Genomic DNA, 16,541 nt, shown 5'->3' with positions numbered 1-16,541 from the left:
TTGCCATGCTGAGCGCAGTCTAAATTGCCAAATTTCAGATTCATGGATAAACAAATGAATTTTTATTTCGTGTCACAGAGTTTGAGTTGGTTGTTATGCAGTAAAAGCTAACCAATACACCTGCTATGTGATAAACAGGCGACTTATCAAAGATCTTCTGAACTACCCCATACATTCAGTATTGTGTCTATTTTACAAATAATGAGCCAAGGTTCAGCTAGTAAACTTGCCCAATGGAGCACAGTGGGTAAGTGACAAAGCTGGATTCTAACTGACTGTAGACCCTGGGATCTTGTCACTGTGCCAATATTGTCTGTCCTCTCAGTTAGGTTTGATATCCCCCTCTTCATTTCCATCCTCAATCCCAGCATCTCCCCAACACATGCCACACACACACCATTGTTGAAGACTAGACGTTCAAGCTCACCAGGAAAAGCAGCCAACATTGATACTGAGGGAGTTTTGTAAAACAACTCTGCAATTGTGTTATACCTCTTAGGCCAGATTGCCTGTGATATATTTCAGAGCAGGCAAGATTTAACCTCAAATATAGCCAAACGAATATTCTAACATGCTACTTAAGAAATATTGACATTTGTATACTACTTAAAACTTTAAAAAGTATAGTGCTTCCTTGAAAGAAATATTAATGCACCTTTGGCAGAGCGCAGACATTGGATGAGGATGTAATGCTTCCCTAGACACCCTACCTACGATATGCCGCTGAATCTGCCAGGTCTATAGTCCTTTTTGTGAGCAGGATTTTTGGTCTCATAGATTTAATGAAAGATTGATTTTCTTCCTTGACAAGGATAAACCTCATGAAATGATGATTTAATTCACAACACAAAAGCATGAAAGCCCCCCTTAAAATTAAAAGAAGTCCTCTCACAAAAAAGCAGGTTCATTCATAGTAATGGACCACTTTACTTTTTTTTAAGGCAATAGGACTTTGCTAATTCTCATTAATGACAGAGGGGGCCCATTGTAGAAGAACCAATTTTACTGATTACTGAATCGTATAAAATATTCTGAGAAAGAAATGAAATCTTGGTCATTCAAGACCCTCCATGTGTCTTGCTGAGAAATATGCACCCACTGCTGTTTTAATTGGGAGAATAATCAGGTTTGCAGTTTAGTGAACTGAGATAATCACAAATACCATCCAAGTGCAAACCTACATTTCAGCCATGATTAAAGAAGACACTTTCAGGTGATAAAACTGAGCAGCTCGCATGGGGTAAATCAACAGCTCATTGAATTCAAGGTAAGTGTTTTCAGAGATGTGTTTTTCAAGTCATTTTTCAAGTCATTGAGGGAACAAGATTTTCTGTCGTTATTGAAAGAATTTATTCATCTGGCAAAATCTGGCCCAGTAATTTATTATCTCAGTTTTACACTTAAGCATCTCAGTGTTATATAGCATTCTGACATGTAAGATCAAAACCAGTTGTCGACTTAGAATATGCACCAGGCTCACAACTCATTTTGTAGATAACTAAGATTCTGAAAAGTGAGAGGTAATTAGAATATTTAAATAAAATTTATTTGTTCATAAAATGAAGAAAAAAATAAAACATTTGGAAAATATAGAAGTTCCTAAAGTGCAATCTCAGAGCATTTCATCAATGGCAACTGGGCTGTAGATGTGGCAGAGAAATTATCTTGCATGACTTACCTTATTTCCAGAACCACAAGGAGCATCTCTGAGCTATTTTACCAACATAAAGCACCACCATAGTTGGCAAGAATTTTAAACTAAGTTATTCCAAAGTTAGTGCATGCATATGTCTTAAGCTCAAATTTCTTCATGGCTTTATTTTGAAAACATAAATTCAACATGTAAATGGAAGGTAGTTATAGTTGGATCTCCAAGCACAATATCAATACAGTGGTAGTGGTTAAACACCTACCACGTGAAAGGCACTGCTCTAGAAACTTTGCATATATGAACTCTTTTGATGCTCATTTCAACACTATCAGACACGAACTGTTATTAAAGCCACTTAGAGATGAGTAAGTTGAAGTGCAGGGCAGTTACATACATACACGTAACAGTATGCATAAACACATGAGGAAGTTATGCAGATGGATTTTATTATAAATCATAAAAGATACATTAATAAGTTTCCAAAAATTAGTATACCAACAATGGATTAAAATAATTATATACCATGACCGATTGGTATTTACCTCAGGTATGCAAGGCTGGTTCAACATTTGAAAACATCTAAAATAATGGGGATGTGGAATAAGAAAATTTTCAGTTGGAAAGAAACTTCTAGAACAATCATTAGATTATAGTTTTCTTGACCCTCATATTGAATCTCTCCTGGTTTCTTTAACCAGTTCAAGTTAACAGAAAATAGGGACAAATCTAGCTAAAAAGGTAATGTAATTTTACTTGTCACAAAGCCTACCATGGGTGTAAACTGAGCTGCCAAATTGATTAAAGTTGTTTTAGCACAACAACTCTGGAACATCTGGGTCTTGAAATACATAACAATTAGTATAAAAATGTCAGAAGTATTTATGGAAGTCTATTCATATCCAACAATTAGTTTGCTGTAACTCAGAACACTTATGATGTTCAGGCAGATAGACACTTTCAAAATAATTTTTAAATAATGAAATTATTGCCATGAAACATTTTGCATTTTAATATGGAAATTTGCATATTATTTTAACATTTATATATTGAATTCTTCCTCGGTAATGTTGGGACTACAAAAATGAACAAGATTAATTTCCAGACGTCAAGGTATTCGGTAATCCAGTAGGAGAAAGAAAGTATGTTCATGAAGATTCTCATGCAGTGTAAAATAGAACAATTCATAATTGAGCAATAAAGTAAGTGCTATATATGTTCAGAAGGAAAAACCTGAGATGTCTCATAAAGGACCTGATGGGTTTTAATATGTGTCTGTGGGTTGGGGAAAGACATTATAAGAGAATAAGAGGAGGGAACTGAAGGAACAAAGGCAAGACAGGGTTCGAAAACAAAGCAAGTTAAGTGGTCCAATGTATTAGTGATTTTTGGAAAAAAGTCCAAGAAAGTAAATTTAATGTAAAATGTAGTGAGATCCATGATCCCCCAGTACACTAAGCAGTAATTGGGATGTGCTGTGTACCAATGAAGTAGGCATTAGCAGGGTGAGGGCCCATTTGGCATTGTTCTTACCCAAAAAATTTTTTTTCAATGAATATAACAGTAATACTAAGAACCCTTTCTTCAGTCCTCTCACTTCCTCAGATTCACAAAAAAGTCACCATGACAAATCTCTTTAGAACAATAATCACACACAAAATTATAAGATATAGAAAATGAGAAGAATAAAATTGATGCACTTATTCTAATAGGCCTAAATGGAATATTGTACCTAAGCACATGAAGAACACTTATATAGATGGACCATATCATATATCATAAAGAATAAAGCAACAAACCTTTAAAAATTAGTATACCAACAATGTATAAAGAGAATTACACTCCATGACCAAGTGGGATTTATCCCAGGGATGCCAAGGCTTAGGATTCAAAAACTGATTAATGTAATCCATTGCATCAAGAGGCTAAAAGAGAAAATCTACATAATATATCAATAGATTTAGAAAAAGCATTTGACAAAATCCAATACCCATTCATCATAAAAACTCTCAGTTTCTATTTATATGAAAATACAAATAGAGAGGAACTTCCCTAACTTGTTGAAGTATATCTACAATTTAACCTATAGCTAACATTGTACTTACCCACTAGCAGCAGGAGCAAATCAAGGATGCCTCTTTTTGCCACTCCTTTTCGATATCATAATCAAAGTCCTAGCTAATGCAATAAGAACAAAATAAATGTATACAGATTGGGAATTCAGAAATAAAACTGTCTTTCTTTGTAGGTGACATGATTGTCTCTGTAAAAATATCTGTAAAGCTCCTGGACAAAAACTCCTGGCAAAAAACTCCTGGAACTCATAAGGTTGCAAGATGGAAGGTTAATATATAAAAGACAATCACTTTTTTGAACACCAGCAATGAATAAGTGAAATTTGGAATTAAAAACACGATACCATTTACATTAGCACTGCTCCTAAATTAAGTTCTTAGGTATAAATCTAACAACATACGCACAAATTCTTTATGAGAAAAACTACAAAACTCAGATGAAGGAAATCAGAGAACTAAATAAACAGAGAGATATTTCATGTTCCTGGATAGGAAGACTCAATATTGTCAAGATGTCAGTTCTTCCCAACTTGATCTATAGATTCAATGCATTCCCAATCAAAATCCTCAAAGATTATCTTGTGGATATTGACAAACTTATTTTAAAGTTTATATGGAGAGGCAAAATACCCAAAATAGCTCGTATGATACTGAAAGAAAAGAACAAAGTTGGAGGGCTGACACTATCTGACCTCAAGACTTACTACAAAGCTACAAATCAAGACAGTGTGGTATTGGTAAAAGAACAGACAAACATAACAATGAAATAGAATAGAGAGACCAAAAATAGACCTGCATAAATATAGTCAATCGATCTTTGATGAAGAGGCAAAGGCAACTCAATGGAGCAGAGATAGTCTTGTTAGCAATGTTAATTTAGTGTATAGTTCAAAGTCGCTAGAAGAGCAGAATTGGAAGACGGATCTTTGAGGTGACACATATCTCAATTACCAGATTAGATCATTACACATTTTGTGATGTATCAAAATATCACATGTGCCCCCCAATAGGTACAACTATTATGTATCAATAAAAAAACTCAAAACTTCGAAATATATTTTAAAGAAACAATAGTGTTGAACCAACTGGACATTCAAATGTTTTCAAATGCAAAAAAAAATGAATCTAGATGCAGACCTTACACCTTTTACTAAAATTAATTAAAAATATATCATAGACATAAATGTAAAACACAAAATTATAAAACTTTTTTTTTTTTTTTTTTTGAGACGGAGTCTAGCTCTGTTGCCCAGGCTGCAGTGCAGAGGCGCGATCTCAGCTCACTTCAAGCTCTGCCTCCCAGCTTCACGCCATTCTCCTGCCTCAGCCTCCCTAGTAGCTGGGACTACAGGCGCCCGCCACCATGCCTGGCTAATTTTTTTGTATTTTTAGTAGACACGAGATTTCACCGTGTGTTAGCCAGGATGGTCTCGATCTCCTGACCTCGTGATCCGCCGGCCTCGGCCTCCCAAAGTGCTGGGATCACAGGTGTGAGGGACTGTACCCAGCCAAAACTTTTAAAAAATAACATGAGAGAAAGGTACATGGCTTTGGATTTGGTGATGACTTTAAAGATAAAACTTCCAACGCACAATCCATAAAAGAAAAAGTCGGTGAGATGGATTTGATTAATATAAAAAAATTCTACTCTGCTAAAGATACTATAAAGAGATTAAAAAGAGAAGCCACAAACTGGGAGAAAATATTTGCTAAAGGCATATCTGAGAAAGGACTGTTATCCAAAATATAGAAAAGATTCTTAAAACTCATTAATATAAACCAAACAATATGATTCAAAATTGGCCCAAAGACCTAAACAGACTTATCACCAAAGATATCTAGGTGGCAAATGAGCATATGAACAGATGCTTCACATCATATGTCATCAGAGAAATTCAGATTAAAACAATGAAATACCACTACACACCTATTAGAATGGCCAAATCTGAAACACTGACAACATCAAATGCTGACAAGGATGTAGAACAACAGGAACTCTCATTCATTCCTTGTGGGAATGCAAAAGGGTACAGCCACTTTGGAAGACAGTTTGGCAGTTTTCTACAAAACTAAAAATACTCTTACCATATGATCCAGCAATTGCACTTCTTGGTATTTACTCAAAGGAGTTGAAAACTTATGTCCGCATAAAAATCTGCACATGAATGTGTATAACAGCTTTATTCATAATTGCCAAAACTTGGAAGAATCCAAGTTATTTTTCAGTAGATGAATGGATAAACAGACTGATACATCCAGACAATGGATGTATCATGATGAGTGCTAAAAAGATGTGAGCTACCAAGCCATCAAAAGACAAGGAAAAAACTTAAATGCATGTTACTAAGTGAAAGAAAACTGTTTGAAAAACTGCATACTGTATGATTCCAACTATACAATATTCTGGAAAAGTGAAAACTATGAAGACAGCAAGACAATCAATGGTTGTGAGGGGTAGTGAGGAGGAAAAAATGAATAGGCAGAACACAATGAATTCTTAAGGAAGTCAAACTACTTTGTATGATACTATAATGGTGGATATATGTCATCATAAACTTGTGCAAACCCATAGAATGTACAGTACCGAGAGTGAACCCTAATATAAACTCTGGACTTTGAGTGGAAAGGATGTGCCAATGCAGCTTATCAGTTGTAATAAATGTACCACTCTGCGGGGCGGGGGGGATACTGATAATGGTGGAGGCTATGCATGTGTGAAGGCAGGGATATATGGGAAATCTCTACACTTTCTGCTCAATTTTGCTATAAAACTAAAATTGCTATAAAATGTGAGGTCCATCAAAAACATTATATGTCAGACCACAACAAAAACCCCATACATTTGTAAATTTAAAATGTGCTTCTAAATATTTCATAGGTATAGAAGAAAATATACTGGAAATTATACTGTAAATATTATATAAATAATAAAAGACAGTATGTATAAAAACTTGTAGGATATAGCTAGAGCAGGGCCTTGAATGCTTAAATCTAGAAAAAGAAAGGTCAAAAATTATGAACTAAAAATCCAACTCAAGTTATAAGAAGAACAGCGTAAGTCCAAAGAAATTTTTAAAAATTATGTTTAATATAAGAGCAAAAAAAATGAAATAGCAAATCAACATATAACTGACAGAATCAACAAAGCAAAAGTTAATTATTTTAGAAGACCAACATTTATGTAGCTAGTAGGATTAATGAAGACAGAGAAGGAAAACTTCAATGATTTCGGGAATGAATAAGTGAAAGAGAGGCCATTGTTCTCCAGTGGTAGTGGGGGTCAGACAAGAGGCCTTGTCAAATGTGGCATCTTTGAAGATGGCTCTGTGATGGACACATGTTAAAATAGCCCTTATGATTCTTGTTTCCTGGTGTTCATTTCCTATATAATCCTCTTCTCTTGAGTGTGAGTGGATCCTGATACTTTCTTCTAAGTGATAGAATATGGCAAAGATGAAGGGCTATCACATCCATGACTATATTTCATTAAATAAGACTCCTCCTTGGTACCAAGCCAGCTTGCTCTAGAGTAGTTCTTTCTGTCAGTTGCTGGCTTTGAAGAAGGAACCTTTTATGACTCCTTCAGCCATTAAAAAAAAATAAATTCTTCCAACAACCCAAGGGAGCTTAGAAGCAGGTAGTTTTCTCTGCCAAGCCACCAGATGAGAACTCAGCCCTTGCTAACATGCTGTTTGCGGCCATGTGAAAACCAAGCAGAGAAACCAGCTAAGCTGTGCCCATACTTCTGGTTCATAGAAATTGTGAGATAATAATTGTGTGTTGTTTTCAGCCAATATGTTTAATAATTTAAATTCAATGCAATTAATATTTGATAATTTAAACAAATCACTTAGCCAATAATTTGTTTTGCAGCATAGAACAGTAATATGTGTTCAATAAACTCAAACTTTATCAAACTGTCAGGTTTACAAACTTTTTCATGAAATCTGGCAAACTTCCTGGGTATACCTCAAAATTCTCACTCCTCAGATGTGGTGGCTTCTTGGCATTTCCCACAGGGTTCAGTTGTAGCTAATTTGTGTAATAAAATACTATTTATTGCTGAAAACAAATGAACTGTAGCTATATGCATTAGCATGTATGAATCCTAGAATACTATGTTAGAGAAACAAGTCAAATTATAGAAGAATAAAAGTAAAAAATGAGATATAAGATTATTCAATTTACATAAAATTCAAAGATTCACACACTTCTGTATAGTCCTTCCCTCTGGGAGTCTGGATGGAAAATAAAAATGTGGAAGGAAACACAAGGGACTTCAGAAGCACTCTTGAGTTGGGTGTGGTTACAAATAATCATCGTATTAATATATTTAAATCTTATGTTTCTTTTCACACAAAATGGTAAGACTAGACTAATGTATACCCAAGTACCCACAAACCAGCTAAAAGAAATAAATTATAAATATAATTGACGATCCCTGCTTACTGTTCCATTCTCTCTCTTCCCTCACCTTCCCAAATACAACCACTGCCTTGCTTTTGTGTTTTTGAATCACTGAGAGAATCTCATAGGAAAGCAACCAGAGCCTTGGTCATACTCTACCTGGAGCCTGTACTATCATGGGATTTCCTGCTATATGAAATAATACATATCCTTATTAAGAGGCAAGCAGAAACCATCCTAACTGATAAATGAAGACCAGAAATATCCTCCTGTAAGACAAAAGTGAAGAGGCAGGAAGGAAGGCAGATGTGGAGAATTATAATGAAGAAAGGGATACTGAAGATATTCTCATTAATTCACTTTGATCCCAGTGAGAAAGAAGAAGAGGATATCTGCTTAAAGTGATGAAAACATATGTTGTTGAGGATGAGGGTTAATAAATTTTATACATTGTGTATAATAGGTGTTCAATTAATGTGAATGACTGAATAAAGAAATCAATGAATAAATGGAATGAGATTATGTTTGTAGACTGAACGGAAGAAGCCAGTGAAGAGGAAGAGACTGAAGGTAGAGGAAAAGATGAGAGAAATAACAGAGCAAGATTCCCAAGTGAGAAGTGAAAGTGGCAAAGCTCCTGGGCTTGATCTAGAATGCTTCTTATACCCTACACAGGGTGAGATCATTATTGTATTAGTGGCTTGATGTGGGACATCTGCGTGGGGACAGAGTAGATCTATCCATATAGAGACAGGAGAAATTGCTCTTATGGAAAAATATAGTAAAATATACTCAGTACAAGGGAAATAAGTAAATTTACATTTGTATAGAAAGTATTTCAAGATATAGCAGGACAGAAGCCTTCCCTTCATCCCCAGTCTCACTTCCTATACTCTCATCTGCAAGGCCCTGATGAGACTGTCCACTCCTATCTGCACACCCCATGAACATGGTGGCTGCTGATTAACTCAAAAATACGCATATGACATCTTGGGCCTGCTCTCATCTTGCCCTTCTTATGGCTTACCTCCCAGGACCATGTTGATGCCTACCAAATTGTTTCCTTTTCTGCTTCACAAACTCCTAGTCTGAGTTCCTTTCAAGTGTGTAGACCTTTACTACAGGACACTATGTTTGCTGACACAGGGGGTTCAATGAAGAAGACAAATCCTGTCTTCAAGGTGGTTAAAATTGGGCAGGGGTCCCTCAGCCTTGCTATTCTCTCTCCTTGCCCTGAGGTCGAGGAATCACAGACTTTGGCATTGGAAGGAACAATGGAAAACAACTCCCCTCACGTTATAAATGCTGAAAGTCAAAGGCTTTCTGAAGGATAGGTTTGTCCACGGCCATAACGTGAGGTAGAGCTAGAGCCCGAGCCCCTGATTCCAAACCAGTGCCTTTCTCTGTATCATGATGCTTAAAAGGAAAAGATGCTCTTGACTAGCTAACATTTAGAAGATTAATAAGAAACAACACAGTAAGGGATGGTAGAGAAGGAAGACATAGTCTTTGTCCTTCAGGGTCTTGCAAGTAACACAGAGTCATAAGTAATTTAATTGCTTTTTAAAAACGATTAAATGCTGAAATGGAAATACAAGTGAATGCAATAGAAGGCTCTTGAAAACTGAGACTGGACTTGATTCTGGCACAGTACTCAGTACCCAGTAGATATTCAATAAATGAGTGCTATGAGGATTTGTAAATTACAATGTGCTCATCTCATAGAGTTTGGCATTCAAATAGACATTTACAGATTTTTCTTTGGGAAAGGGAGTTGACCAAAATATAACACTTTAAAAAATAATGGTGGCATAAAAACAACGGAAGTACAAGTGTTGATAGAGTTCTCAGTTGTTCATGTTAAACTCCATCTCTCTGAAATATTCTATAATCCTCTCTGTGTGGTATCTTTCTCTCAGCTTATTTCAAACATTTATATGGCTTTGGACAAAATAAGACAAGTATTTCCTGAATCGTTTGACATTCAGCTGTTACTGAAGATGTTAAAACTATAAGCAAGCCTGCTAATCGTCAGCAACAAAGCAGCTTAATCCTGGCTGACTGGCGATTTGTTTGGGAACCTTTGGAGCAACAGAAAGATTCAAGTTTATAAAAAGAGGTAAATAGTCAGTTAGAGATTAGAAATGAAAAAAGGAAAAGACTTCTTTTCCCCAGACCACACACCGACAGGGAATCTTCCTTGAGCAATTGTTCAAGAATGTTTCATGTTCTTCCCCTCTCCCCTGCCCTTGGCTTCTCCCCTGCCCATTCCTCCCCCTCCCTCAGCCACAGAAGGCTTGATTGGCAGTTGTCACCACTGATAGAGAGAGGAAGATGCTTCAGAAAAGAGGGAGGGAGCAGGGGGAGGCCGACTCGTCAAAAGCAACGGTCGTCAAAAGATGATTCCTTCTTTCTCTGTGTGTTTTGTCTCTCTTTAAATTATTCAAATCTGGGTGGCATTTAGGATAACTGGCATTTTGACACAGCTTAAAGGATTGTCTCACGAACGCTATTGAACTGAAGCTGCCACCCTTTAAAAAATGTATAAAAAGAGATCTTTGGTATAATCTGATATGTCTACAAATGAAAGTCAGTTTCATGCAAAAGTCTGTAAATATATATATATATATTTATTGGCCAGTCTTTTCCCCTTTTCTACCTATTTTTTATTGTACTTACAGTTTTGGGATACATGTGCAGAACGTGTAGGTTTTTTACATAGGTATACACGTGCCATGGTGGTTTGCTGCACCCATCAACCCGTCATCTACGTTAAGTATTTCTCCTAATGCTATCCCCACCCCCTGACAGGCCCTTCCCTGTGTCCACGTGTTCTCATTGTTCAGCTCCCACTTATGTGTGAGTACGTGTGGTGTTTGGTTTTCTGTTCCTGTGTTAGTTTGCTGAGGACGATGGTTTCCAGTTTCATCCATGTCCCTGTAAAGGACATGAACTCATCCTTTTTATGGCTGCATAGTATTCCATGGTGTATCTGTGCCACGTTTTCTTTATCCAGTCTATTATTGATGGACATTTGGGTTGGTTCCAAGTCTTTGCTATTGTGAATAGTGCTGCAATAAACATACGTGTGCATGTGTCTTTATAGTACGATGATTTATAATGCTTTGGGTATATACCCAGTAATGGGATTGCTGGGTCAAATGGTACTTCTGGTTCTAGATCCTTGAGGAATTGCCACACTGTCTTCCATAATGGTTGAACTAATTTACACTTCCACCAACAGTGTATAAGCATTCCTATTTGTCCACATCCTCGCCAGCATCTGTTGTTTCCTGACTTTTTAATGATCGCCATTCTAACTGGTGTGAGATGGTATCTCACATTGTGATTTTGATTTGCATTTCTCTAATGACCAGTGATGATGAGCTGTTTTTACATATGTTTGTTGGCCACATAAAAGTCTTCTTTTGAGGAGTGTCTGTTCATATCCTTTGCCCACTTTTTGATGGGGTTTTTTTTTTTCTTGTAAATTTGTTTATGTTCCTTGTAAATTCTGGATACTAGCCCTTTGTCAGATGGATAGATTGCAAAAATTTTCTCCCATTCTGTAGGTTGTCTGTTCAGTCTGATGACAGTTTCTTTTGCTGCGCAGAAGCTCTTTAGTTTAATTAGATCCCATTTGTCAATTTTGGCTTTTGTTGCCATTGCTTTTGGTGTTTCAGTCATGAAGTCTTTGCCCATGCCTATATCCTGAATGGTATTGCCTAGGTTTTCTTCTAGGGTTTTTATGGTTTTAGGTCTTATGTTTAAGTCTTTAATCTGTCTTGAGTTAATGTTTGTATAAGGTGTAAGGAAGGAGTCCAGTTTCAGTTTTCTGCATATGGAAACAGGCTAAATGCCCCAATTAAAAGACACAGACTGGCAAATTGGATGAAGAGTCAAGACCTCCATGGGAGTGGAATCTGCTGACCTAGACCAGTTGGCTCCCTGGCTTCAGCCCCCTTTCCGGGGGAATGAACAGTTCTGTCTCCCTGGCATTCCAGGTGCCACTGGGATATGAAAAAAACTCCTGCAGCTAGCTCAGTGTCTGCCCAAGCAGCTGCCCAGTTTTGTGCTTGAAACCCAGGGCCCTGGTGGTGTAGGCATCTGAGGGAATCTCTTCTATGTGTTCTGAGATTGCATAACAGGGTTGTGTTAACAATTCAAATGTAAAATGGCAGTTAATAAGATTCTTGCTAAGTTTTTTTATTTTTTATTTTTTTGCAGTTCTTGTTCTGTAAATTGGAAAGTTCGATCTACTGTGGAAATGACCAGAAAGTACAAATAGCTTTTCTTATTTTCTGCCTCATATTTCTCCTTTATTGGTGAATGTAACAGAGATGGTTGTATATTTTCTCCTTTGAGCCAAAATCCTGAGCCACTTGTCACAGTCCACAGCCTGACTCCACAATTCAAATAAAAAGTAGACACCTCTGCCTCTGCCTGCCGTGTCTGGGTAGTACCAGAATTACCCAAGACAGATGCAGGAGTCCAGTGAAGCATTTCCCAGAATACTGGGGTTTTGCAGTTTGCCACTAGTATTTAGTAGCACCAATTCAAATCCCTATGCTCAGTACTAGAGAGGTCAAAGAGTGTATAGGGAGTAAATATTCAGAGGACATCACTGTCAACTTGAAATTATTTTATTAAGTGCCAACATTGTGCAACCATTGTCTGTAACTAAAACCAGGTTTAGTCTATTTTCCCTGACCTCAGGAAGAGTATAGTCTAGTGGGGAGAAGGAAAGACTTTTTTTTTTTTTTTTGAAACAGAGTTTGCTCTTGTTGCCCAGGCTGGAGTTCAGTGGTGAGATCTCCGCTCACCGCAACTTCCGCCTCCCAGGTTCAAGTGATTCTCCTGCCTCAGCCTCTCGAGTAGCTGGGATTGCAGGAGTGCACCACCACACTCAGCCAATTTTTGTATTTTTAGTAGAGATAGGGTTTTGCCATGTTGGCCAGGCTAGTCTCAAACTACTGACCTCAGGTAATCCACTCACCTCGCCTCCCAAAGTGCTGGGATTACAGGCATGAGCCACTGTGCCTGACCGAGGATTTTGTTTCTATAAGTGAAAAGGGATGATGAGATACGCAGAGACAAATGAATGGTATAGACAAGAAATGTGTCAGGATTTCAACAGTAAGTGAGATAACCAGGGGCTCTGATCAGAAAGATGTTAGCAAGGACACCCTGGGACCACACCAGGAAAGGACAGATTGATGCAGCATGGGAGTAAGGGGGGCTCTCCAAGGAAGGAAAGGCTGTGAGCAAATATATATAAACATAATTAGAGAGGAATAGCAGTTCTTTCTTTATGAAAAACATTTCACCACACACTAAGTTTCAGATTGAATTCTGTAAGTAGCGGCAAGCCTCTCATGAAGGTTTTGTGTAGGAAAGTGACCGGCACAGCCTGGGGAGATGTGTCTGTGATCTGTAGGGTGTTCTGGAGAGAGCAATAACAGCAGAAAAAAGAGTTATATCTAATTTTTTGGAAGTAGCTTTTTTTTTTTTTTTTTGAGATGGGGTCTCACTCTGTCACCCCAAGCTGAAGGGCAGTGGTATGATCATGGCTTACTGCAGCCTCGACCTCTGAGGCTCAAGGGATCCTCCTGCCTCAGCCTCCCAAGTAGCTAGGACTACATGCATGCACCATGACACTCAGCTAATTTTTTGTTTGTTTGTGTGTTTTTTTTGTAAAGACAGGGTCTTGTCGTGCTGACCAGGCTGGTCTTGAACTAGCCTCAAGTGATTCTCTCGCCTCGGCCTCCCAAAATGCTGAGATTACAGGTGTGAGCCACTGCACTCATCTAAGAAGCAGCTTCTTTTAACAAGCATTTTTCAGCACTTCAGTGTGTTCTGGACCAGAATTTTATAACTATGTTAACCAGAGAAATAGGTCTTGTCAGCCAGGAGTGGTAGCTCACGCTCGTAATCCCAGCATTTTGGGAGGTCAAGGTGGGCAAATCACTTGAGGTCAGCAGTTTGAGACCACCCTCGCCAACATGGTGAAACCCTGTCTCAACTAAAAATACAAAAATGGGCCAGTGGTGGTGGTGCGTGCCTGTATTCCCAGCTACTTGGGAAGCTGAGGCAGGGGAATCCCTTGAACCTGGGAGGCAGAGGTTATACAGTGAGCCAAGATCTCACCACTGCACTCCAGCCTGGGCCAAAGAGCGGGACTCCATCTCAAAAACAGAAAGAGAGAAAAAGAAATTAGGTCTTGGCTTACAGTGGAGGACTTGGTGTTTGTCCTCTGTGTGACCTTGGGGAATGGACATGATCTCTGGGTGTGGTTCTGCATCTGAAAAATGGGACCAAAATGCCATACCCTGCCTTCCTTATTGGATTCTATAGTGTGAAGATAAACTTCAATGATCTTTAAAAAGTGTTGTGCTCCAATCCCAGCACTTTGGGAGGCCGAGGTGCATGGATCACGAGGTCAGGAGATCGAGACCATCCTGGCAAACATGGTGAAACCCCATCTCTACTAAAAAAATGCAAAAAAATTAGCCAGGCGTGGTGGCGGGCGCCTGTAGTCCCAGCTACTTGGGAGGCTGAGGCAGGAGAATAGTGTGAACCCGGGAGGCAGAGCCTGCAGTGAGCGGAGATTATGCCACTGCACTCCAGCCTGGGTGACAGAGCGAGACTCTGTCTCAAAAAAAAAGTATTGTTTTCCACCAGAGAGAATTCTGGGTCTGAAATTTCACATTTTAAAGTATAAAAAGAAATAATAGAACACAAATTTTTATGCATCTGACCCCAAACCTGCAAAGAAGCGAATCCATACTCCTTAGAGCTGTCACCTCAGAAAAAATCATATTCCTAGAATCCAATAATTGTGTTGCCAAAGACCATAGGCTCATATTAGAGAGAAGAAGGAAAGACAGAGAGAAAATTTATCATAGTTTCTTGGTCAGTATGTATGCCAGAGAGTCCAAACTTCTCTCCGAATCTGTGATATGTGACTTTGACCACAACTGGGAGAACTCTCCCTTCAAGAAATTAGGTCAACATCATTTTTGCCTTTTGATATGGTGGGCTGGCATGACATGAGAGAATGCACTCTGTTAGAATGAACTCTATTATCTCCTCTCTGAGAGGGAGACATTTGAGATATTTCTGTCTTCTTAGAAGATTTAGAAATTTGCAGCAGAGGAAACCTTATTCCGAGGTTTTTCTTTCTCATCCAGCATGTTCAGAAAGTCTCATTTCTATTTCTCTTTTGAATACTGTGTTCCAAAGCTCAGGCATTTTCATTCTGTCTAAGGGTGGACATCATAGCATCAGCTTTGCTATGGATAGAGCTAGGTTGGAGGGCGCACTTTCTTGATCATTCAGATGGGCTGGCTTGCTTTCCTCTTTGAAGGCACCAGCCCTGAAATCCCGGCCTTTACACAGAGTGTGAAGGACAGAGCAGACTCTCTTATCCAGGATTACTGCCTTTTGTAGATGGTGTCTGGGCAAAGAGAGATGAAAAGAGAATAAATCTTTGGGGGTTATAGCCTTTTAATTGATCAGAGGCTGTTACCCATTCATTAGGTTACTCATTCCTTCTCTGTGGAGAGGGATACAGAAGTGATGGGATAAGAGGCCAGGAGGGATACTCAAGTGGAAGTCCTTCCATGCAGAAAAAACCCTGAGAAATATTTTATTAGTACCAGTGTCAGTATCAGATTTGTATTAATACCTGTATTAGTATATATATATGAGCTTTGGTATTAATATTAGTATATGTATTTATATTTGCATTAGTATTGGTGTAATCATTATTATTAGTATCAGTGTCAGAGTTAGTGTTAGTATTAATATAAAAAAGTGTTAGTATTAATATAATAAAACATCTAGAACAATATTGTGGCACAAATGGGGGTTCAAGACATGTTTATTTTTTCCCCTGCACTGAAATTTCCCGCTTTGTCTTTTGGGAAAGATTGGTACTTTCTCTTCCATGCAATAAATATGTATTAAGAATCATTTTACTAAATCAAATGAACTGCCACTGCAGAGTATTGTCTTTGGTATATACAGAATATTCTTGCTCAAGAGGAATGTTGCATAGTAGACTTATTCCTGGGAACATGGTGCAGCCTTCTGCAGAGAAGGAAAACTATTTGGACAATTTTGGTGAGGTTTGGTCTAGGAAAGGTAAGTAAAGAGGTCAGGATGTCAGGGGATGGTGATGGTGGCATGGCATGAACAAAAACTCCTTCCCTCCATGGGCCAAGCTTGGAAACATGCAACAGAAATAGTGATAAGCAATTCAGTAGACTCATCCAGCTAAGCTGGAGAAAATCTCTTTGGGTTTTCAGTGGACTCCCTTAACTATGACAGTTATTTCCACACAACCAATAAGGGCAATGGAGATGTTTCCCCTTAAAATATCTTCCCTGGGGAGGACTTGCTTTTCTTGG

At 38.1% G+C, this 16,541-nt stretch overlaps 1 long non-coding RNA gene across 1 annotated transcript in view; it reads left to right on the top strand.

Moving 5' to 3' along the window:
* The first annotated feature begins 10,062 nt into the window (after positions 1-10,062).
* The window catches only part of LOC129459501 (uncharacterized), a 69,655-nt gene continuing 63,176 nt past the window's right edge, over positions 10,063-16,541 (top strand). Inside the window, exon 1 of the long non-coding RNA XR_008649991.2 lies at positions 10,063-10,249. This is a non-coding gene — a long non-coding RNA (uncharacterized lncRNA). The remainder of the gene's footprint in view (positions 10,250-16,541) is intronic.

This window comes from Symphalangus syndactylus, chromosome 13 (genome assembly GCF_028878055.3).
Source record: "Symphalangus syndactylus isolate Jambi chromosome 13, NHGRI_mSymSyn1-v2.1_pri, whole genome shotgun sequence".
Taxonomy (NCBI): domain Eukaryota; kingdom Metazoa; phylum Chordata; class Mammalia; order Primates; family Hylobatidae; genus Symphalangus; species Symphalangus syndactylus.
Note: the sequence above shows the minus strand (reverse complement) of the source record. Positions and strands in the feature narration are given on the sequence as shown.